Source organism: Jaculus jaculus, chromosome 19 (genome assembly GCF_020740685.1).
Source record: "Jaculus jaculus isolate mJacJac1 chromosome 19, mJacJac1.mat.Y.cur, whole genome shotgun sequence".
Taxonomy (NCBI): domain Eukaryota; kingdom Metazoa; phylum Chordata; class Mammalia; order Rodentia; family Dipodidae; genus Jaculus; species Jaculus jaculus.
In genome coordinates, this window is record NC_059120.1 from 44,276,074 (window position 1) to 44,297,177 (window position 21,104).

Genomic DNA, 21,104 nt, shown 5'->3' on the forward strand with positions numbered 1-21,104 from the left:
AAAATATTCATTTATTTATTTGCAAGGAGAGAGACAGAGAGAAAGAATGGGCACACCAGGGCCTAAACCACTGTAAACAAACTTCAGATGCATGCGCCACTTTGTGTATCTGGCTCTATGTGGGTACTGGGGAGTTGAACCCTGGTCCTTAGGCTTTACAGGCAAGTGCCCTAGAAGTGCATCTTTTAGTGTGAATAAAAAATATCTTAATGGAGCAGAAGAATTAGATAACTAAAGAACAAGCTAGAATACAGAAGTCTTTCTTGTCATCCCAAACTGTTGTATTTATGAGCAAGGACATTCGAAATGCAAGGGCTGATCCACAAAAAATTTATGAGGGACTGTCACACAAAGCTGTATTTTAGTTCTCCTCACTCCCTTCTGGGGAGGAAGGCTGAATTCCTACTTGTGTTATGAGAATGTCGTATTTAACCCGGCAGGTGATGAGCTCATCCCATGCACCTGTTTGTGCTGAATTTCCCTGTGCAGATGCTTAACTGAGCTAGAATAAACTGAGTAACAATGACAACAGTGAAACCAAGCATTAAAGAGAACAACAATGGGGCTCGAGAGATGGCTTAGCAGTCAAGGCACTTGCCTATGGAGCCTAAAGACCCAGGTTTGATTCTCCAGTACCCATGGAAGAGAGATGCACAAGGTGGTGCAAGCATCTGGAGTTTGTTTGCAGTGGCTGGAAGCCCTAGTATGCCCATTCTCTCTCTCTTTCTCTCTCAAATAATATATATATATATATATATATATATATATTTTTTTTTTTTTTGAGGTAGGGTTTCACTCTAGCCCAGGCTGACCTGGAATTCACTACGTAGTCTCAGGGTGGCCTTGAACTCACAGCAATCCTCATACCTCTGCCTCCCGAGTGCTGGGATTAAAGGCATGCACCACCACGCCCGGCTAAAACATATATTTTTTTATGAAGAAAACAACAGAAAGCACTGCCTAGGAGAAAGAAACCACACTGACATGCCAGGCTCTCTTGGACGAATGTTACTTTTCCAATCTTGTAATATACCATAGACCACATAATATAATTATTTTTGTTATGATGATGTTTTCATGATCTGCATTTCCCCAGAACTATGTTCACGCCTATATTTTGTGTTACTGTGTCTATAAGAAAATCAGGCCGGACGTGGTGGCACATGCCTTTAATCCCAGCACTCAGGAGGCAGAGGTAGGAGGATCGCCAGAATGAATGCTCCCCATCTACGCACATGTAAGCATGATTCTCTAATGTTCCTCACTGTAAGCAGTTGAGGCTCAACATGAGACGGTCTGAAGTTTGCTGATCTATCACACCAGGACCACGAGGGAAAGCTCTGCCTTGTGTTAGAGGCAAGCACAGTACATCTCATCTCTCCTGACGTGCATAATCTATCATATTTAACATCTATAAAATCAAAATATATCTTAGAGTTGGTATGACAAGGAAGCATTTTGTCCTATTTTAATGGATAGAGCCTTTTCCTTCTTTATGCTAGATTTAAAAAAATAACCATGTGTCTAAAATAAACTGTGTCTGAGAAGCAGTGGTATCACAGATTTGTTCAGATACGAATGGATTGTTTCTCATTCTGTGACTGCAGAAACTTAGGATGAGGAAAAACCACTTGCGGGCTCCATTTTTAATCTCCCTCTCTTGTGAATATTTACCAAACTCATGTTGTATGTCCAGAATGGACAGGTCTGAGCTGTACCCAGTGCGATTTGGGACAGCAACATCAACTGGACCATTTCACCTTGAGGAAAGAGACACAGGGCAAAAGAAGTTGGGAGAACGGAAGCCTGACCTTTTTTGTTCCTATTTTCAAAATATTTTTATTTATTTATTGAGTGGTGGGGAAGGAGAGTATGTGCAGGCCAGGGCCTCTAGCCACTGCAAACAAACTCCAGATGCTTGTGCCATGTTGTGCATGTGACTTTACATGAGTCCTAGGGAACTGAGCCAAGGCCAGAAGGCTTTGCAGCCAAGGGTCTTCAACCACTGAGCCATCTCCTAGCCCTGTAATTATAAAATAGTTATTTTATTTATTTGTAAATTTATTTATTTGAGAGACAGTGAGAGAAAGAGACAGAGGGAAAGAGAGAATGGGTACACCAGGGCCTCCAGCCATTGCAAATGAACTCCTGACACATGTGCCACCTTGTGCATCTGGCTTCATGTGGGTACTGGTGAATTGAACTTGAATCCTTAGGCTTTGCAGGCAAGTGCCTTAACTGCTGACCCATCTCTCCAGCACCCCCCCACACACACACACTTTTTTTTAAGCTAGGGGCTCATATAACTCAGCAGGCCTCTGATTTTCTATGTACCAGAAGATGATCTTGAACCGATCCTCCTTCCCTCTGTCTCCCAAGTGCTGGGATTACAGACATATACCACCATCCCTCACCACTGAGGTTTAATGTGTGTGTGTGTGTGTGTGTGTGTGTGTGTGTGTGTGTGTGTGTGTGTGTTTGTGTAGTACTTGTGGAAGCCAGAGAACACCCTCATGTGTCACTCTCAGGAACGTCATCTGCCATTTAAAAAAAAAAGTATCTATTTGCGTATGAGGGCGGCGCATGCCAGATCCTCTTGCTGCTGGAAATGAACACCAGACGCTTGTGCTGTTTTTTGGGCTTCGCTTACAAGAGTGGCTTAGTAATTGAACCTGGGCAGGCAGGGCTTTTGAGCAAGCATGTTTAACCACTGAGCAATCTCCCCAGCCTCTACCTGAGGTTTCATTTTTTTTAACCTGAATTTATGACTTTGGATTTAAATTTTGGTGTCACCAACGGGAAAAAAAAGACCCTCAGAATGGGAAGTCTTTGTGTCTCTGGGCTACTATCTCTTTTGGGCCCATTTTTCTTCCTAATTTCAGTTGTTTCCTCATCTCAGAGGACATGGAGGATAAATAGGGAAGCAAAGCATATATTTATTTTAATTCAGGGCTGGAGAGATGGCTCAGCAGTTAAAGTGCATGCCTGTAAAGTGAAGTCAATTCCCTGGTACCCATGTAAAGCTAGATGCAGAAGGTGGCACATGCATCTGGAGCTCATTTGCAGTGGCTTGGGCCCTGGTATACCCATTCTTTCTATTTCTCTGCCCGATGTGGTGGCGCACCCTATAAATCCCAGCACTTGGGAGGCAGAGGTAGGAGGCTGGTTGCAGTTCCAGGCCAGCCTGAGACTACATAGTGAATTCCAGGTCAGCCTGGGCTAGAGTGAGACCCTACTTCAATAAATAAATAAATGATGCTTTCAAAGGACTTTGTTGCAATCATGTAGGTTAAGTAAAATCCACCATATGCATATATTCATGGTGAATTTGGTAAATAGGCAGACAGAATTCTCCAGTCAACTATGTCTCTGCCATTCCTGTGATTCTTTCCCCATCTCCAGCCTCACTTGGATTCACAGCTCCCTGCCAAGCAGAGCTAGAACCAGGCTGTTCCTCCAGGAGTCAACCTCCAGGTTCGCAGGACTGACCAAATCCAAACTCACACTGGGCCAAATCTCACAGACAAGTCTAGAAATGAAATATGACACGATTGGTTATCTGCCAGCGGCCAGGTTCGGCTCAGCTCTGAGGCCTGAGGGTGGGTGTTCCAATCGCTTATCTCTTCCAGCAGACAACTGTGACTCACCTGGACCTTTGGAAACACAGGAGCCACGTCCATCCCTTTTCATTGGCTTTCATTTGGTATCTCCCAGGAGAAAAAAAGTGGTGATTCCAAGCCTGAGAAAATTTCCCTTTCAAAGGGCACTAATTTTCCCCATGCCACTTGGGGAAGTTCACGGCATCCAAGGCCCTGGCTCTGACGCAGCTGTTTCAAATACGAACTATGCTTTAGGGTTACCCATGCAAGACAGGCTTGGACAGAGTGAAGCCGGGAAATAGTGGAATCAGGAACCTGACTTCTGCTTCGCGTTCCCTGAACTCAATTCCCATTGCTGTGACCAAAACCTGACAAGCAGCAAGTTAAGGGAGCCTATCTAAATCAAAGTGTCAGGCACAACAAGCATGGGTTGCCTCCTGTTCATCAAAATAATAATAATAATAATAATAATAATAATAATAATAACAACAACAACAGAAGGCTTTAAAAATGAGGGTGGGAACCTTTAATCAATCCTCCTCCAATATCACCCAGCCATGTAACACTCCAGGGCACCTAGAAAGGAGAGGAACACCCTGAAGTTAGAATCTCTTTACAAACTAAATTGTGTTATCTGATCTTTCAGCTTTGAAAAATGTCACCTTATGGGCTTGGTGGTGCACGCCTTTAATCCCAACACTCAGGAGTCAGAGGTAGGAGGATTGCCTTGAGTTCGAGGCCACCCTGAGAGTACATAATGAATTCCAAGTCAGCCTGGGCTAGAGTGAGACCCTACCTTGAAAAAAAGATATTCACCTATACTCCCAATTTTTGATCCTTGCTATTGATGTGTTGAATGGACTGCTGGACAAGAGATCACCAAGTTACGATGGTGACTGCTGACCTGAAAGAGGTCCTCTGCCCTTCAGAATTAGAGCTTGATCAGGAGGTTATTAACTTCATGCCAAAGGCAGCATGATGACATCCCAATGCCAGAGACAGGTTCCAATTCCCCAGAGGGGGGTTAGTACGCCATGGAAGAGCATGATAGGGTCACCAAAGCCAGAGAGAGAGAGAGAGAGAGAGAGAGAGAGAGAATGTTCAGTTCCCGCCCCCCCCCCCCGAACAAAAGGAGTTCCTTACATTCATAAGGTTCGGTGGGAGGGAAGATGCTCCACAGCACCTGACCCAGGCTATGGGCCTGGAGCCCCGGATGCACAGAGAGTCAGGAAGGGACTAGAGAGGACCAAGACCTTAGGTCAAGTGGCCTTGGAGGTCCCTAGCAACAAGAGGGCTGGTTTTGCTTTTCTATTTGGCCTTGGTCCCAGCAGCAGAACCTCTTTCTGCTTTTTTAAATTATTTTTATTTATTTGAGAGAAAGAGAAATAGGCAGGGACAGAGATAGGTAGAGAGAGATGGAGAAAATGGGCACGCCAGGGCCTCCAGCCACTGCAAATGAACTCCAGATATGTGTGCCCCCTTGTGCATCTGGCTTACATGGGTCCTGGGGAATCCAACCTGGGTCCTTTGGCTTTGCAGGCAAACGCCTTAACCTCTAAGCCATCTCACCAGGCCAGAACCTCTTTTTAAAAGTGCTAGATGAGAAAACTCAGGCCTGAAAGGTATAGCCATTTGCTCATGATCAGGTGATTGCCAAGTCATCTGGACCCAGGTTGTCTGAATCCAAGTTTGTCAACACGCTGCAGTGTTGAGTCCTGTCACTTTCACAAATGCATGTGCGGCTCGGCACAGGCTCTCAAGCTGCTGTGGACTTTGAAAGGAAAGTGAATCACAAATCTCTCCAGTGAGAACAAAAGCAGGAGCTGGGTGTGGTGGCACACACCTTTAGTCCCAGCACTTGGGAGACAGAGGTAGGATGATTGCCTTAAGTTTGAGGCCAGCCTGAGACTACATAGTAAATTCCAAGATTCCAGGTTGGCCTGGGCTAGAGTGATACCCTACCCCCCAAAGAAAAAGGAAAAGAGAAAAAAAGAACAGGGCTGGGGAGATTGCTCAGTGGCTAAAGGTGCTTACTTGCAAAGCCTGCCTGCCTAGGTTTAATCCTCCAGCACCCATGTAGAGCCAGATGCACAATGCGGTGCATGCATTTAGAGCACAGTTGTGCTGACAAGAGGACCAGGTGTACCTATACTCTCTCTTTCAAATAAATAAATAACACATGTTAATATTTTATTTATTTATTTATTTACAAGGAGAAAGAGAGAAAATGAGCGGGCAAGGCCTTTAGCCACTGCAAACAAACTCCAGAGGCAGACACCACTTTGTGCATCTGCCTTTATGTGGGTGCTGGGGAATCAAACCTTGGTCATTGAGCAGGCAAGCACCTTCATCACTGAACCATCTCTCCATTGTTTTAAAAAAAACAATATTTTTTTTAAAAGAACTAAAGTAATGTGGAACGGGAAAGCTGAAGGCATTGTGCACCCTGCTGGAGAACCTCCTCTGTCATGGACACCCACTGGTTTGGCTTGCTCAGCGTCCTGTGGGAGCATTCGTCCCTCCTGACCCCAGACCCGCTCGATGGAATTGTCCAATTCAGGAAGGGCTGGGATTAAGCCTCTCATTGCTTCCCAGCTCCCTCCCACGCAAGTCCACAGTGATAAGAATTACACCAAGTGAAAGACCCCAGGCATAAAAGGACAAACACTGAGAAGCCGCATATCCGAGGTATGCAGAGTGGTCAGATGAAGGCGAGCGTGGCGCACGCCTTTAATCCCAGCCCTGGGGGGGGGGGGGGCAGACGTAGGAGGGTTGCCATGAGTTCAGGGCCACCCTGAGACTACATAGTGAATTCTAGGTCAGCCTGGGCTACAGCAAGACCCTACCTCAAAAAACAAAACAAAACAAACAAAAGAACAGTGGTTGCCAGGGGCTGAGGAGAGGGACAGTAGTGGAAGACTGTGTTTAGTGGGAGCCAAGTTTCAGTTTTGCAAGACAAAAAGAATTCTGTGGATCCATGCTTGTTGGGAGCAGCACAATAATGTGAGTGTCCTTAATGGCCTGAATGGAAGTCTTAAAAACGGTTAAGATGGGGGTCAAGGGGAAAGACGGTTAAGATGGCAAATTTCATGTTATGCTATGTGCACTGCAGGACAATTTTTTTAAATGGTACGATTGGACCCTGAGGCACCGTCCCCTACTACCCCACAGGGACTGACCGAGGCCTTCATGACCCCATAGTGAATACCATAACCCCACTGAGGAAGGCCCCTAGGATAATGGGAGCTGGGGTGAGGGGACAAGAGTATAACCTGTTATAATATATATCTAATAAAATTAAAAAGTAAACTTGGTAGATCAACTTTTAGCTGTCTCAGGAACCTCCACACTCATTTCCACAATGGCTGGACCAGATTGCCTTCCCACCAACAGTGTAGAAGAGTTCCTCTTTTTCCACATCCTTGCCAGCATTTATGGTCATTTGTTTTCATGATGATAGCCAATCTGACAGGAGTGAGATGGAATCTCAATGTGGTTTTAGTTGGCATTTCCCTGATGACTAGGGATGTAGAACAGTTTTTTAGATGCTTATATGCCATCTGTATTTCTTCTTTTGAGAACTCTCTGTTTAGTTCCATAGCCCATTTTTTAATTGGCTTGTTTGATTTCTTATTATTTGATTTTTTGAGTTATTTGCATATCCTAGATATTAATCCACTATCAGATGTGTAGCTAGTAAAGATTTTTTCCCGTTCCTTAGGCTGCATCTTTGCTTTATTCACAGTGTCCTTTGCAATACAAAATCTTTGTAATTTCACTAGGTCCCAGCAGTTAATCTGTGGTTTTATTGCCTGAGCAATTGGGATTATATCCAAAAAGTCTTTGCCAAGACCAATATGTTGAAGGCTTTCCCCTACTTTTTCCTCTAGCAGTTTCAGAGTTTCAGGTCTGATGTTAAGGTCTTTAATCCATCTGGACTTAATTCTTGTGCATGGAGAGAGAGAAGAATCTATTTTCATCCTTCTACAGGTAAATATCTAGTTTTCCCAGCATCATTTGCTGAAGAGGCTGTCTTTTCTCCAATGGCCTCTGTGAGTCTATGAGTGCATCTGCACACACACATGCATGTGCCCCCCCCCCCACACACACACACATGCAAAAAAGTTAAACAAAAGTTACGCTGTAAGTCATGAAGAAATGCCCAATTTCTGAGTTCCTCCTCTATTAAGTATGCCTTAGAGTAGAAATCTGCTAGTCTGAATTTAAGAAACATCTCCAACTATTTTTGGAAAAAATATGGTTTGACTTATCATCTAAATTGATAAGCCAAATTCAAGGAGACGTCAAGAGGGAAGTGGAGGGTGGCAAGACGCGCATTTCAGCAGTCTCTCTGGATGGCCCCCTGTAGCAGTGGGTCCCCAAGGCTTACGTGCTGCTGTTAATAGCTTTTTAAAGCAAGTCGTTACAGCTGAACAAGTAAATATTAAGTTCTAAAAAAATAATGCTTTCAGGCCAGGCGTGGTGGCGCACGCCTTTAACCCGAGCACTTGGGAAACAGATGTAGGAGGATCGCTGTGAGTTCAAGGCCACCCTGAGAAAACATAGTGAATTACAGGTCAGCTTGGGCTAGAGTGAAACCCTACCTCAAAAACCAAAATAATAATAATAATAATAATGCTTTCAGGGCTGGAGGGATGGCTCAGCCTAATGACCAGAATTCAATACCCCGGTACCCATATAAAGCCAGATGCACATGGTGGTGCATGAGTCTGGAATTCGTTTGCAGTGGCTAGAGGCCTTAGCGGATCCATCTCCCCTCCTCTCTCTCAAGTAAATAAATGGGGGCCAGAGAGATGGCTTAGTGGTAATGGTGCTTGCCTGCAAAGCCAAAGGACCCAGGTTCAATTCCCCAGGACTCACGTAAGCCAGATGCACAAAATGGCACATGCATCTGGAGTTTGTGTACAGCAGCTGAAGGCCTTGGCACAACTACTCTCTCTCTCTCTCTGCCTCTCTCTCTCAAATAAATAAATGAAAATAAAATATTTGAAATAGAGCTGGGTTTGGTAGTGCACACCTTTAATCCCAGCACTTGGGGAGGCAGAGGCAGGAGGCTTGCTTTGAGTTTCAGGCCACCCTGAGACTACATAGTGAACTCCAGGTCGACTTGAGCTAGAGTGAGACCCTACCTAGAAAAACCAAAGAAAAAAAAATTTTTAAATAAATAAAAAGGCAGGTCCCCAAACAAGGCATCTTGGGATTCACTTGGCCTGTAACGGTCCTCAGGGGAAGTAAGAGCGAGCAGTTGCTAAGGGAAGGTGTCTGAGAAGCCAAAAAGGATCAGCCTCACCAGCCATGCACTCACTCCTCTCCTAACAATGAGAATGTTCTCCCAGCTCTAATGTCCTATTGGGTTTTTTTTTAATTTTTATTTATTTATTTGAGAGCAACAGACACAGAGAGAAAGCCCATTCTCTCTCTCTCTGTCACTCTCAAATAAATAAATAAATAAATAAATAAATAAATAAATAAATAAGAATGAACAACAAAAAAATTTTTTTAACTTGGATTTCCAGCCACCTAGCTGGAAGAGGTGTGTTGGGGGGCAAATCTTATTTCTACCCCAAAAGTACGCAGAGCGGTCTGAGCCCTGGCAAGGGTCCCTGCTGTTTGCTCCCGGTTTTGCGCTTGCCCGTGGCGCTGGCTGTCTTGCGGTGGATTTATGAAAGGCGGCCAGCTTCTTCAGCCACGTATGGAGCCTCCCCTGGATCAGGAAGGTTCACATAAACCCTCCCCTCCCCCAAACTGTGCCTGGTTTGGATGTTCCTCCCAGCACTGTGAGGCTGCCCACAACTCACAACAAACACAAAGGGAAGGTCATATGGCATAGAATTTTTCCTGGTGGCTTTGTCCCCAGTGATTTTCAGGTCACTAAAAGCACTTCCCTATGTATTCAATGATTGCACCATAGCTTCTTCAAGCGCCCTCCTGTTGTTGGATATTGAGCTTCGTCAACACTTTTCTTGTTTTAATTCACACTAACGCGAGGCCTCCAGTGTCTCTCTTACTATTTCCTTTGGCTAGACTCCCAGAAGTGGAATTACTAGGTTGGAGAATATGAATTTCTTTAAGACTGTTTGTTGTTCAGGAAGGAAAATTTATAAGAGAGAACAGATATTTTTAAGGGTTTAGAAAACAAGTTTTTAGAGGCTAGGAAGATAGCTCGGTCAGTAAAATGTTTGTCACACAAAGGCAACTCATGAGGACCTGGGTTTGAGCCCCAGAACTGGGTGTGGTTGCATGCACTTGTAATCCCATCGCTGTGGAGCAGGTGGGTCCCTGGGGTTCAGTGGCCAAGTAGTTTAGCATAACTGGTGAGCTCCAAGTGAGTGAGAGACTCTGTCTCAAAGGAGGTAGATGGAGTTGTTTTTTTGGGGTGTTTTTTTTTTTTTTTTTTTTTTTTTAGTTTTTCGAGGTGGGGTCTCACTCTAGCTCAGGCTGACGTGGAATTCACTATGGAGACTCAGGGTGGCCTCGGACTCACGGCGATCCTCCTACCTCTGCCTCCCGAGGGCTGGGATTAAAGGCGTGCGCCACCACACCCGGCTCTACTCCATAATTTTGATGAATGGATTCTACTGAGTAAAACATTACCAGGGCTCAGGCAGACGCAGCTATCCAGAGACTGTTGGCCACAGAGAGTTAACCCCTCTGTCTCCTTGGCCCTCAAGACAGTCCAGGGCCAGGCAGGAGTTTCCCCTGCTGAATCTTCAAACCCCAAAGCCAAGGCTACATAGTCATGCTAGCCCCAGGAAGCAGATCAGCCGGGCCTGGGTTTGCCTTGGCTGGGAGAAGGGACACTTAGGAACTGGTTCTTAAGTAAACCTGGGCTCTCACTAGCCAACTGTGACTAAGGCCCTGGGGCCTGAGAGAGGCCATCTCCTGCCTTCCCTCTCCCTACAGGCTGGCTTATCTCACACCTTTCCTGTAAAACAGATCATTTGGGAAGAATATCAAGATATGACAATTGGTACATGCCATTGAGCTGGGGACATCAGGGCAATAGGAGGTGGTTGTCTTTGCATAGAAAGCACCCAACTCAGGGGCTGGAGACATGGGTTAGTGGGTAAGGCACATGCCTGTGAAGCCTAAGGATCTAGGTTCTACTCCCCAGTTCCCACATAAGCCAAATGCCCAAGGTGGCACATGCATCTGGAGTTGGTTTGCAATGGCTAGAGGCCCTGGTATGCCCATTCTCTCTATATATATGCCTCTCTCCCCCTCCCCCTTTTGCTCTCTTTCTCAAGATAAAAGAAAAGAAAAGAAAAGAAAGCCAGGTATAGCAGACAGCTTCATGTCACTGGGATGAATTTACAGACCAGGTACAGTTATGGAGGAAGGGATTTATTGAAGATAGAAGGAAGTTCCATAATTGCACAAGCTGGCCTGCTTCACAGGTCCAAGCAGAGAGAGAAAAGCCACATACCAAAACCCAAAAGCCACATCACACAGCACACCTAGGAATTCCAGGCAAAGCTCAGGCACTTTGCATGTCTTCAGACCAGAATTCCAAATCCACCTCCCCACCTTAGGGCTGGAAGGGAGGATCCACCCACAGTGACACCTCCTCTAGCAAGGTGGTTGCAGATCTTAAATCCAAACCTTAATAAAATCCTGAATATATTGGGAGCCATCCATTCTACCTATCACACCAGGTTAACGGAAGCCCTTTGTTTCCTCTGACATCCTGCAAAATTTCCCCTAGCAGGGCTGCAGAGATGGCTTAGCTGCTAAGGCGCTTGCCTGCAAAGCCAAAGAACCCAGGTTCAACTCTCCAGGACCCACGTAAGTCAGATGCACAAGGAGGTGCTCACATCTGGAGTTCATTTGCTGTGACTGGACGCCCTGACATGGCCATTCTCTCATCTCTCTCTCTCTCTCTCTCCCTGCCTTTCTGTCTCTGTCTCTCTCAAATAAATAAAAATAATTTTTTTTTTAAAGTTCCTCTACCAGCAGGGAGACTAACTCTTGGCTGCAAAGTGGGAACAGCTTAGAACCTTGGAAAACCACAAAGAAATGCCAGAACTTGAAACATCAGTGCCTCACATGAGACTATCAAATGCTGCGGTTTCCTGAACTCCTTTCGTATTATTGCACTGGGATGTGCCAACATGGGTGTTGGGAGCACTGGTCAGACTAAGGCTATGGAGCATGGTGACCTCTCCCATGTCCATTGTGAAGGGCAGGGACAGGAGGACCTTTGCTACTGTTCTCCAGCTTCCCTGAATGAAGCTGGGAAAGGAGCCATTTCTCCTACCCCCCCCCCCCTTTAGAACAGACGGTGTCTCTTGGGTCCTGCACTCACCTGTGCTGGTCTTCTGGTACCTATATCTACCTGACCATCATCAAAACTGCCTGGACAATGTTAAAGACACACACACACACCCCTTGACTCTGCCCCCCAAACTTCTGATTCTCCTCAATATCTTCCTTCCTTCTGCCCTCTTTCAAAGCTTAGTTTTCCATTCCCAATTTGTTATCTGATAAATTTCCCACAGGATGAAAATTTTCACCTGTGGTCCTCAGACCACAGGATGCAGAATGCATTTATTCTCCCCTCCCCACACCACCACCACCATAGGCTCATTTTTCTGGGCAGCAGATCCAGACACTTTTCATTGAATCCTCTAAAAAGTCTACTAGGCCCTCCTCCTCCCTACACACAAAAATCACACCAAAACCTGCCATAATGGATTAGCAATTTTAAAGTCATTTAATATTTTACTAAGCTAAGGGTATAATACTTTAACCCAGTGATTTTTCTAAAAAGATGTATTTTATTTATTTATTTGAGAGAGAGAAAGAAGCAGAGAGAGAGAGAAAGAATAGGCACCCCAGGGCTTCCAGCCACTGCAAATGAACTCCAGATGTATGCACTCCCTTGTGCATCTGGCTTTCGTGGGTCCTAGGGAATCGAACCAAGGTCCCTTGGTTTTGCAGGCAAGCGCCTTAACCAGTAAGCCATCTCTCCAGCCCCTAACCCAGTGATTTTCAAATTACACTCCTGAGCCCAGATGTGAATAGAGAATTGTCCCTTTAGTTGGGTAACACTGAACAACCACCCCCTCCAAGGGAAAAACTTCTTTTACATGTTTATATTTCTAAGTATAACCCAAAAGTTCATCCTCAAAAACAGGAGGTTGGAAGTTTTGTGGGGGGTGGTTGGGAGACTTATTTTCACATTGCCCAGAGTGGCCTTGAACTTGCCAGGTAGCCACTATTTCCACTTCTCGGGTGCTGGGATCGCAGGGGCACCTCGTCCCCGTGGTGCAGCGTTTGGGATCCGGCGCAGCACTTCGTGCATGACAAGCAAGCGTGTTCAGCCTCAGCTACATTCACCACCCAGGCCTAGGCCTGATTGACCTTGAGTTCGATTCCCCGGTGCCTGTGTAAATAGCTGGGCATGTCTCTGTATGCCTGTAACCCCAGACCTGGGGGAAGAGACCAAAGAATTACTGGTCATCCAGTCTGACCAAAAACAACAGCTCTGGGTTCAGGGAGAGAGTCCGTCTCAAGGAAGTGAGCCGAAGAGAAAAAGAGGACACCAGGCATTCTCCTCTGGACCTCTGCATGCATGTAAGCATGGGGTGTGTGCATCTGCACACACATGTGCATACACCACACACACACACCCCAAAACCACACACATACATATGCCAAAAATGAAAAAGGTCAGAGGGCTGGAGAGATTGCATAGTGGTTAAAGCACTTGCCTGTGAAGCCTAAAGACCCAGGTTCGATTCCCCAGGACCCATGCAAGCCAGATGCACAAAGGGAGCACATGCGTCTGGAGTTTGGTTGCAATGGCTAGAGGCTCTGATGCATCCATTCTCTCTCTCTCTCTCTCTCTCTCTCTCTCTCTCTCTCTCTCTCTCTCTCTGCCTCTTTCTCTCTCTCAAATAATTCTTTTTTCTTTTTTTCCATTTTTTAGAGGTAGGGTCTCACTCTAGCTCAGGCTGACCTGGAATTTACTCTGTAGTCTCAGGGTGGCCTTGAACTCATGGTGATCCTCCTACCTCTGCTTCCTGGGTGCTGGGATTAAAGGCATGCGCCACCACACCTGGCTTAAAAATATTTTAAAAAAAGAAAAAAAAGGTAAGAGAGGGGAGATGAGCTCAAGCATTGAGCGCCTGTCTAGCATGCGGAAGGCCTTAGTTCAAGCCCGGCCTGAGGAGGCTTTGTAGAGTGAGCTCATGACTCATCTTGTCTCTCCGGCTGACAGAACAGGAGTGAGCCCAGCTGACATTCTGCCCTATCAGAGATGATCAACATCAAGATCCTCCTGGGCTTGGCTGGATGTTCCCACCCTGACCATTCCCTCTTCTCTAATCCCAGTCTTCTCATGTATATGGAATAACATCTGTCCTTTTCTCAGCTTTTCTCCCCAGTGACTCCCCAAAGCCAATCTCTCAAAGACAAAAGCTGGCTGCTGACATTTATGACACTCAGTAAACACAGCCAGACCTTGAGGTGCAAGGGGCTTCCCAGGACTGGTTGTAAATATCCCTGGGATTGAAAAGGCTTTGATGCCAAGAACTAAAATTTTAGAAATTCCAATAGCTTTCTGGTAGGTGCATATTATCTGTCTACAAAGCAGGGCTTTATGAGATTGTATTTCAGAGATGTGTTTCTCTTGCTTTTTAATGAGATCAAAATGTTCTATTAAATTGTTTCACCTGAGTACTTCTTAACCCAGCAAGTCAGACCCAGGCCAATATGGCCTGTCCAGATGTTAGCTGTTTGGGATGGAGAACTTGAACCTGGAGAACAGAAGACTGGATTTACAGCAAACAGATCGAAGCCACCATGACCCCCAGGCTCCTAGCTGACTGGTTCTGAAGCTCGAGTCCCTATGTCCCCGAGGGTGGCCATGTGTGTGTTCGAGTCCTCGGGCCCTCAAAACTTTTTTCAAGGCAGGCTGCTCAGAAGTGAGAGTCTGTGAGCAACTGCCTTTTTTTTTTTTTTTAACTTCAGGGCAAGCCAAACTTATTTATTTGCAAGGAGAGAAAGAGAAAAAGAGAGAGAGAGAAAGGAAGGAAAGAAGGGAGGATGGACGGACCTGAGACCACATAGTGAATTCCAGGTCAACCTGGGCAAGAGTGAGACCCTACCTACAAAAACAAAAACAAAAACAAACAAAACAAATGTAATGCTGGGTTGGAGAGATGGATTAGTAGTTAAAGCACTTGTCTGCAAAGCCTAAGGATCCAGGTTCCATTCCCTAGGACCCACATAAGCCAGATGGACAAGGCGGAGCATGTATCTGGAGTTCATTTGCAATGGCTGGAGGCCCTGACGTGCCCATTCTCTCTCTATCTGCCCCTCTCTTTCTCTCTCCCTCTCTCAAATGAATAAATAAAATGTGATGTCTCCCTTAATGAGAAGATTCTGCAGCAGGATTTTCAGCACTGGGGAAACGGGGACATGACCAAAGCAGCACTTCAGCCACTCTGAACAGGAGCTGACACGTCTACCATGTGCCTCTCAGATGACTGTAGTCAACGGAGAAGCTGTTCTTTTCCTTTCCTATTTTTTAAGATACTATCTCATGTAGCCTAGGTTGGTCTTGAACTCCTGATCTTCTTGCCTCCACTCTTCACAAATTCTAGGCAACTATTCTACATCTGTAGCCCTAGGAAAATGTTCTTTAAAGGGAAAATGGGGTGGGGTGGGGAAATGTTTCGGGGGAGGGCTGAGGAGATGGCTCACTGAAGAAGAGCACTGGCTGAGCAAGCATGAGGAACTGACGTCAGTCCACAGCACCCATGTAAAAAGCCAGGCTTGGAACAGCTTCATTTGTTTGTAGGTTATAGCAAGCAACAGTGGTATTGGCAAGGAACTAGAACGAGGCCACGAGAGAGGGGGGAAAGGGAGGGACGAGAGGAAGGCAAGGGAAGGGACAGAATACAGCGGGCGGAAGAGTCCTGGGGGAACTTGGGGAAAGGAGGGTGAGAGGGTGGAAATATACAAAATGAAGGATGGCATGAATCAGTACCACAGAAACCTTCCTTCTGGTTAGCTAATTAAAAGCTATAACTCTTTTTTTTTATTATTTTAATTGAGGCAAGCCCGACAGACTGGTCTTTTTTTTAGATAGAGAGTAAGAAAGAATTGGCATGCCAGGGCCTCCAGCCACTATAATCGAATTCCAGATGCCTGTACCACCTTGTGCACATGTGCAACTTTGCACATGTGTCACCTTTTAGGTCTGGCTTATGTGGATGTGGGGAATCAAACACACGTCCTAAGGCTCTACAGGCAAGCGTCTTAACCACTTAAGCAATCTCTCCAGCCCAAAAGGTAACTTTTAATAAGAGGGGTAGGGGAATAGTCTGGGCAAAAGTGCCCTGTGGGGGTGGAGAAAGCTTAATCCTAAACCCATATGCTATTGCTGAAATCCCAGGGCCAAAACTGGGTTACCCCTCCCCCATAGTGAGCTATTGGTCAATGGGCCCATGAGGTCCCCAAAACAATGCAGGCCATTGCCAGCACTTGGTTACCCAACCAATCTAAATGGTAAGACCCTATTGCGGAAGACACCACAGGCTACAGTCACAAGACATTGAGAGATTATGATGAGCTAAGAAGGAAACCAGTTCCCTGATGACTAGCCCTCCTGGTGCCGGAAAATGCTACGTGAGCTGCTACGGGACAATGGTTACCAACAGTATGAACAAGCAGGGCATCCTGAAAGCTGTAAAATCAACTAGCTGGGCAAGATGTACATACCTGTGTAATAGTGGTATATAGGTTATGGAGGTAATCAACTGTTCTCTGAGTGGATATGCGGCCTGCTCAGTGGGAGGGAATTCATATCTGATGCTGAGAGCCAAGTCAGAAGTCTATGGCTTGGAAGGTCATAGACTCTAGAGGGAGGCTCTCACTGTTCTTTGGCTAAAATGAGAGGGCACACGCCTTTAATCCCAGCACTCAGAAGGCAGAGGTAGGAGGATCGCCATGAGTTTAAGGCCACTCTGAGACTACAGAGTGAATTCCAGGTCAGCCTGGGCTAGAGTGAGACCCTACTTTAAAAAAGAGAGAGAAAGCCTGGTGTGGTGGCACATGCCTTTAGTCCCAGCACTCGGGAGGCAGAGGTAGGAGGATCGCCATGAGTTCAAGGCCACCCTGAGATGACAGAGTTAACTCCAGGTCAGCCTGGACCAGAGTGAGACCCTACCTCAAAAAACCAAAAAAAAAAGAGAGAGAGAGAGAGGGTATGTCCATCAAAATGTCTTCTAAGTACACATGCTTATCCCCTTTGATCCATGCTGCTCCCATTCCTGGTTAGAGAATCCGCTTTTCACAGATGGCACAAATACAGGGGCGACCCAAGAGTCATCAGCATGACAAGAAAAGGAAGCCGAGCGCGTAGCACGAGTTCAGCCCTCTCTATCACATGTGGGAGGTCCCAGGAGACATTACAGTGGACGTGGCAGATGAAATATGGGTGCTGCTCTCACAGCCTGAGAACCTCCTCCAGGGAGATCACTGCACACACTGAGGAGACTCAAAATTCATCTAAACAGGGCTGGAGAGATGGCCTAGCGGTTAAGTGCTTGCCTGTGAAGTCTAAGGACCCTGGTTCGAGGCTCGGTTCCCTAGGACCTACGTTAGCTGGATGCACAAGGGGGCGCACGCGTCTGGAGTTCGTTTGCAGTGGCTGGAGGCCCTGGCACGCCCATTCTCTCCCTCTCTCTATCTGCCTCTTTCTCTTTCTGTCTGTCACTCTCAAATAAAATAAAAATAAAAACAAAAAACATTTTAAATACTGCTTCAGAGCAGTAAACTTGGGAAAGATGTCCCAAACAGTAACTTTAAAAAAAAAAATCATCTAAACAGCAAATCAGAGGCTGCTGAGAGCTCAACACTAAAGGCTCAGAGAACATTGCGGAGAGGGAGTACAAAGATTTTAAGCCGCAGGGTAGGAAAGAGACCCTGAAGTATGCCCCCCCCCCCAACAGACTTACTGGTGCATTCCTGAACCCACAGTAAATACTGATAACCCCACTGAGGAGGGCTCCCAGGGGAATGGGGTGGGGGAGGGGGAATATAAGAGTATAATCCCTCCCCCATATGTCTCTTTCTCTCTCTCATAAATAAATAAATAAAATATTTTAAAAAGAAGGCTGGAGAGATGGCTTGGCAGTTACAGCATTTGCCTGCAAAGCCAAAGGACCCAGATTCATTACCCAGGACCCACGTAAGTCAGATGCACAAGGTGGCACATGTGTCTGGAGTTTGTTTGTAGTGGCTGGAGGTCCAGGTGCACCCATTCTCTCTCTCTCTCTCTCTCTCTCCATATATATATATACGTATCTTTCTCTCTCTCAAATAAATAAATACTTTTTAATTTTTATTTATTGTGCATCTGGCTTACATGGGTCCTGGGGAATTGAGCCAAGGTCTTTTGGCTTTGCAGGTAAATGCCTTGACTGCTAAACCCATAAATAAATATTTTTAAAAAGCATATAACCCAAGGAGATTATGACCAATGTGGAATATGTTTATGCAGTAAATTTCATAATTAAGAAGAAAAAAAAACACCAGGCAGAGCTGTGCATGCCTGTCACCCCAGTCGTGAGGGTGGCAGTGACAGAGGGTCCCTGGGACTCACTGATGAGCCCGTCTACTTGAAAACCAGTGAGTTCCAAGTTCAGTGACTGACCCTCATCTCAGGGAAATAAGAGTGATAAAGGACACAAAACACCGTCCTCTGACCTCCCACACATGTGTGCGTGGGTATAGACATCTGCAAACACATGTGCACACACCATTCACACACAGTACATACTATAAACACACCAAAAAGAAAAGGAGGGCTGGAGAGATGGCTCGGCAGAGAAAGGCACTTGCTTACAAACCCTGACAACCCAGGTTGAATTCCCCGGTATACATGGAAAGCCAGATGCACAAAGTGGCGCACGCGCGTCTGGAGTAGGTTTACAATGGCAAGAGGCCCTGGCATACCTGTGCTCACCCTCTCCTTCTCTCGCTGTCATTCTCTTTCTCTCTCTCTCTCCACCTGTCTACCTCTTTGTCTGTCTCTGTCCAAGTAAGTAAATACACAAATAAATAAATATTTTTTAAAAAAGGAAAGAAGATTGGGAATCTTATCCTGCTGTTAGAAAGATGATGAGAGAAAGTTCCTCATTTTATGTTTGCAATTTTATCTAAGCTTTACACACCTGTGATGGGTGAGGCTCCAAGCAGAGAAGCTAAAGAGACACCTGGGCTATGGTGCCACCGTGTCGTATAAAACAAAGACTGCACTGACGACTGCGGTAGCTGTGAAAGTCGAGATGGTATTTGAAAAGGAAATTTAGAATCAAAGCTTCAAGTTATTCAGAGAAGTCTCATTCTTAGCCACTGCCAAGTGTCACCAACTGAGATCTGACCCAGCCTCCTCTGGTCACTGGGCGGGCTGGAGATGACTGAGTGAAGTCATTGCTCAATTGAGAAACCTCTTTTTTATTTGGAGGGGGAGGGTTTCAAGGCAGGCAGGATCTCGCTCTAGCTCAGGCTGACCTGGAATTCACTGTGTATCCTCAGGATGGCCTTGAACTCACGGTGATCCTCCTACCTCTGCTTCTTGAGTGCTGGGATTAAAGGCGTGCGCCACCAGGCCGGCTCAAGAGACCTCGTTTGACCAACCTGTTCACAAAGGCACACAGACGTCTGCTCCTAAACATGGGTTCAGCTCTTGCCTGGGACCAAGAGCAGGGAGCAAAGATGGGCAGATGGTTTAGACAAGAGTCCCACAGCCAGGCGTGGTGGGCACACCTTCAATTCCACCACTCAGGAGGCAGAAGTACGAGGATCGCCACGAGTTTGAGGCCACCCTGAGACTAAATAGTGAATTCCAGGTCAGCCTGGGCAAGAGCAAGAACCTACCTTGAACAAAAAAAAGAAAGAAAGAAAGAAAGAAGAAAGAAAGAAAGAAAGAAAGAAAGAAAGAAAGAAAGAAAGAAAGAAAGAAAGAGAAGGGGAAGGGGAAGGGGAAGGGGAAGGGGAAGGGGAAGGGGAAGGGGAAGGGGAAGGGGAGAAAAGGAAAAGAAAAGGAAGGAAGGAGGGAAGGAAAAGAAAAAGTCTCACATGTTGACAGATTCTCCATCAAGAGTCCAGCCACTATGCCTCAAAACTGGGATCTATTCTTCCTGTGCCCTAGCTAATGTGACCTTTATTCTAGAATCAGCTAAGACATTAGTCTACTGTGTATACTCATGATGAAAAATAAATGCTAGAGAGATATCTCAGTGGTTAAGGCACTTGCCTTCAGAGCCTAACAACTTGAGTTCAACTCCCCAATATTTATTCACATAAGCCAGATGCACAAAGTGGCACTTACAACTGGAGTTCTCTCTCTCAGCTTGCGAATAAATTTTAAAAATCTGAAAAAGGCACTCCCTTGCCTTTATTATTTACCCTTCCAGAGAGATGTATGTGCATTTGCAACTGGTCCTCTAATTAAAAGAATAGGAATAGCCAGGCATAGTGACATATGCCTTTAATCTCAGCACTTCAGAGGCAAAGGTAGGAGGATTGCTGTGAGTTCGAGGCCACCCTGAGACTACATAATGAATGCCAGGGCATCCTGGGCTAGAGTAAAACCCTATTTCAAAAAAAAATAAAAGAAAGAAAGAAAGAAAAGAGAAAAACCTGGGCTAGAAAGAGGGCTCAGAGGTTAAGGAGCTTGCCTGCAAAGCCTAAGGACCTGGGTTCAATTCTCCAGTACCTACATAAGCCAGATGCTCAAGGTGGCACATGTATCTGGAGTTCATTTGCAGTGGTTAGAGGCAGTGTGCCCATTTTCTGTCTCTCTCTCTCCCTCTGCCTTTTTTTTAAATTTTTTTGTTTATTTTTATTTATTTATTTGAGAGTGACAGAGAGAGAAAGAGGCAGATAGAGAGAGAGAGTGAGAATGGGCGCACCAGGGCTTCCAGCCACTGCAAATGAACTCCAGACGTGTGCGTCCCCTTGTGCATCTGGCTAACGTGGGTCCTGGAGAATCAAGCCTTGAACCCGGGTCCTTAGGCTTCATAGGCAAATGCTTAACCGCTAAGCCATCGCTCCAGCCCTCCCTCTGCCTTTTTCATATATATATATATATATGTATGTATGTGTGTATATGTAATTAAAACCCTATACCCTGCCCTGAAGAATGCCCTGCTCACCCCATCACCCTCATGTCCCACCTGCCCCACTTCAGACTCTTTTCCTGGTTCTTCATGATGCTAACCCTGATGCTCCATCCTTCACGATGCTCTAGCAGTGATTCCCAGCTGCCAGACTGTGCTATCACTTCTCAGACCTGGACCTGTGAAGATGGCAAATTCCTTGACTCATATTTCTGTGTGACAACCCCTGAATATCCAACTGTGCTCTGCCCACAACAAACGCTTCACGAATATTTTGAAGAGTTTAAAATGATTTTAGAATTGGAGTGAGGTCTTCGACACTCTGACCCGGTGCAGACTCTCGTGGTAG

At 45.9% G+C, this 21,104-nt stretch overlaps 1 protein-coding gene across 2 annotated transcripts in view; it reads right to left on the reverse strand.

Moving 5' to 3' along the window:
* Elapor1 (endosome-lysosome associated apoptosis and autophagy regulator 1) overlaps positions 1-21,104 on the reverse strand; it is a 99,836-nt gene that overhangs the window by 52,199 nt on the left and 26,533 nt on the right. The gene's annotated exons all lie outside the window — the stretch shown is intronic.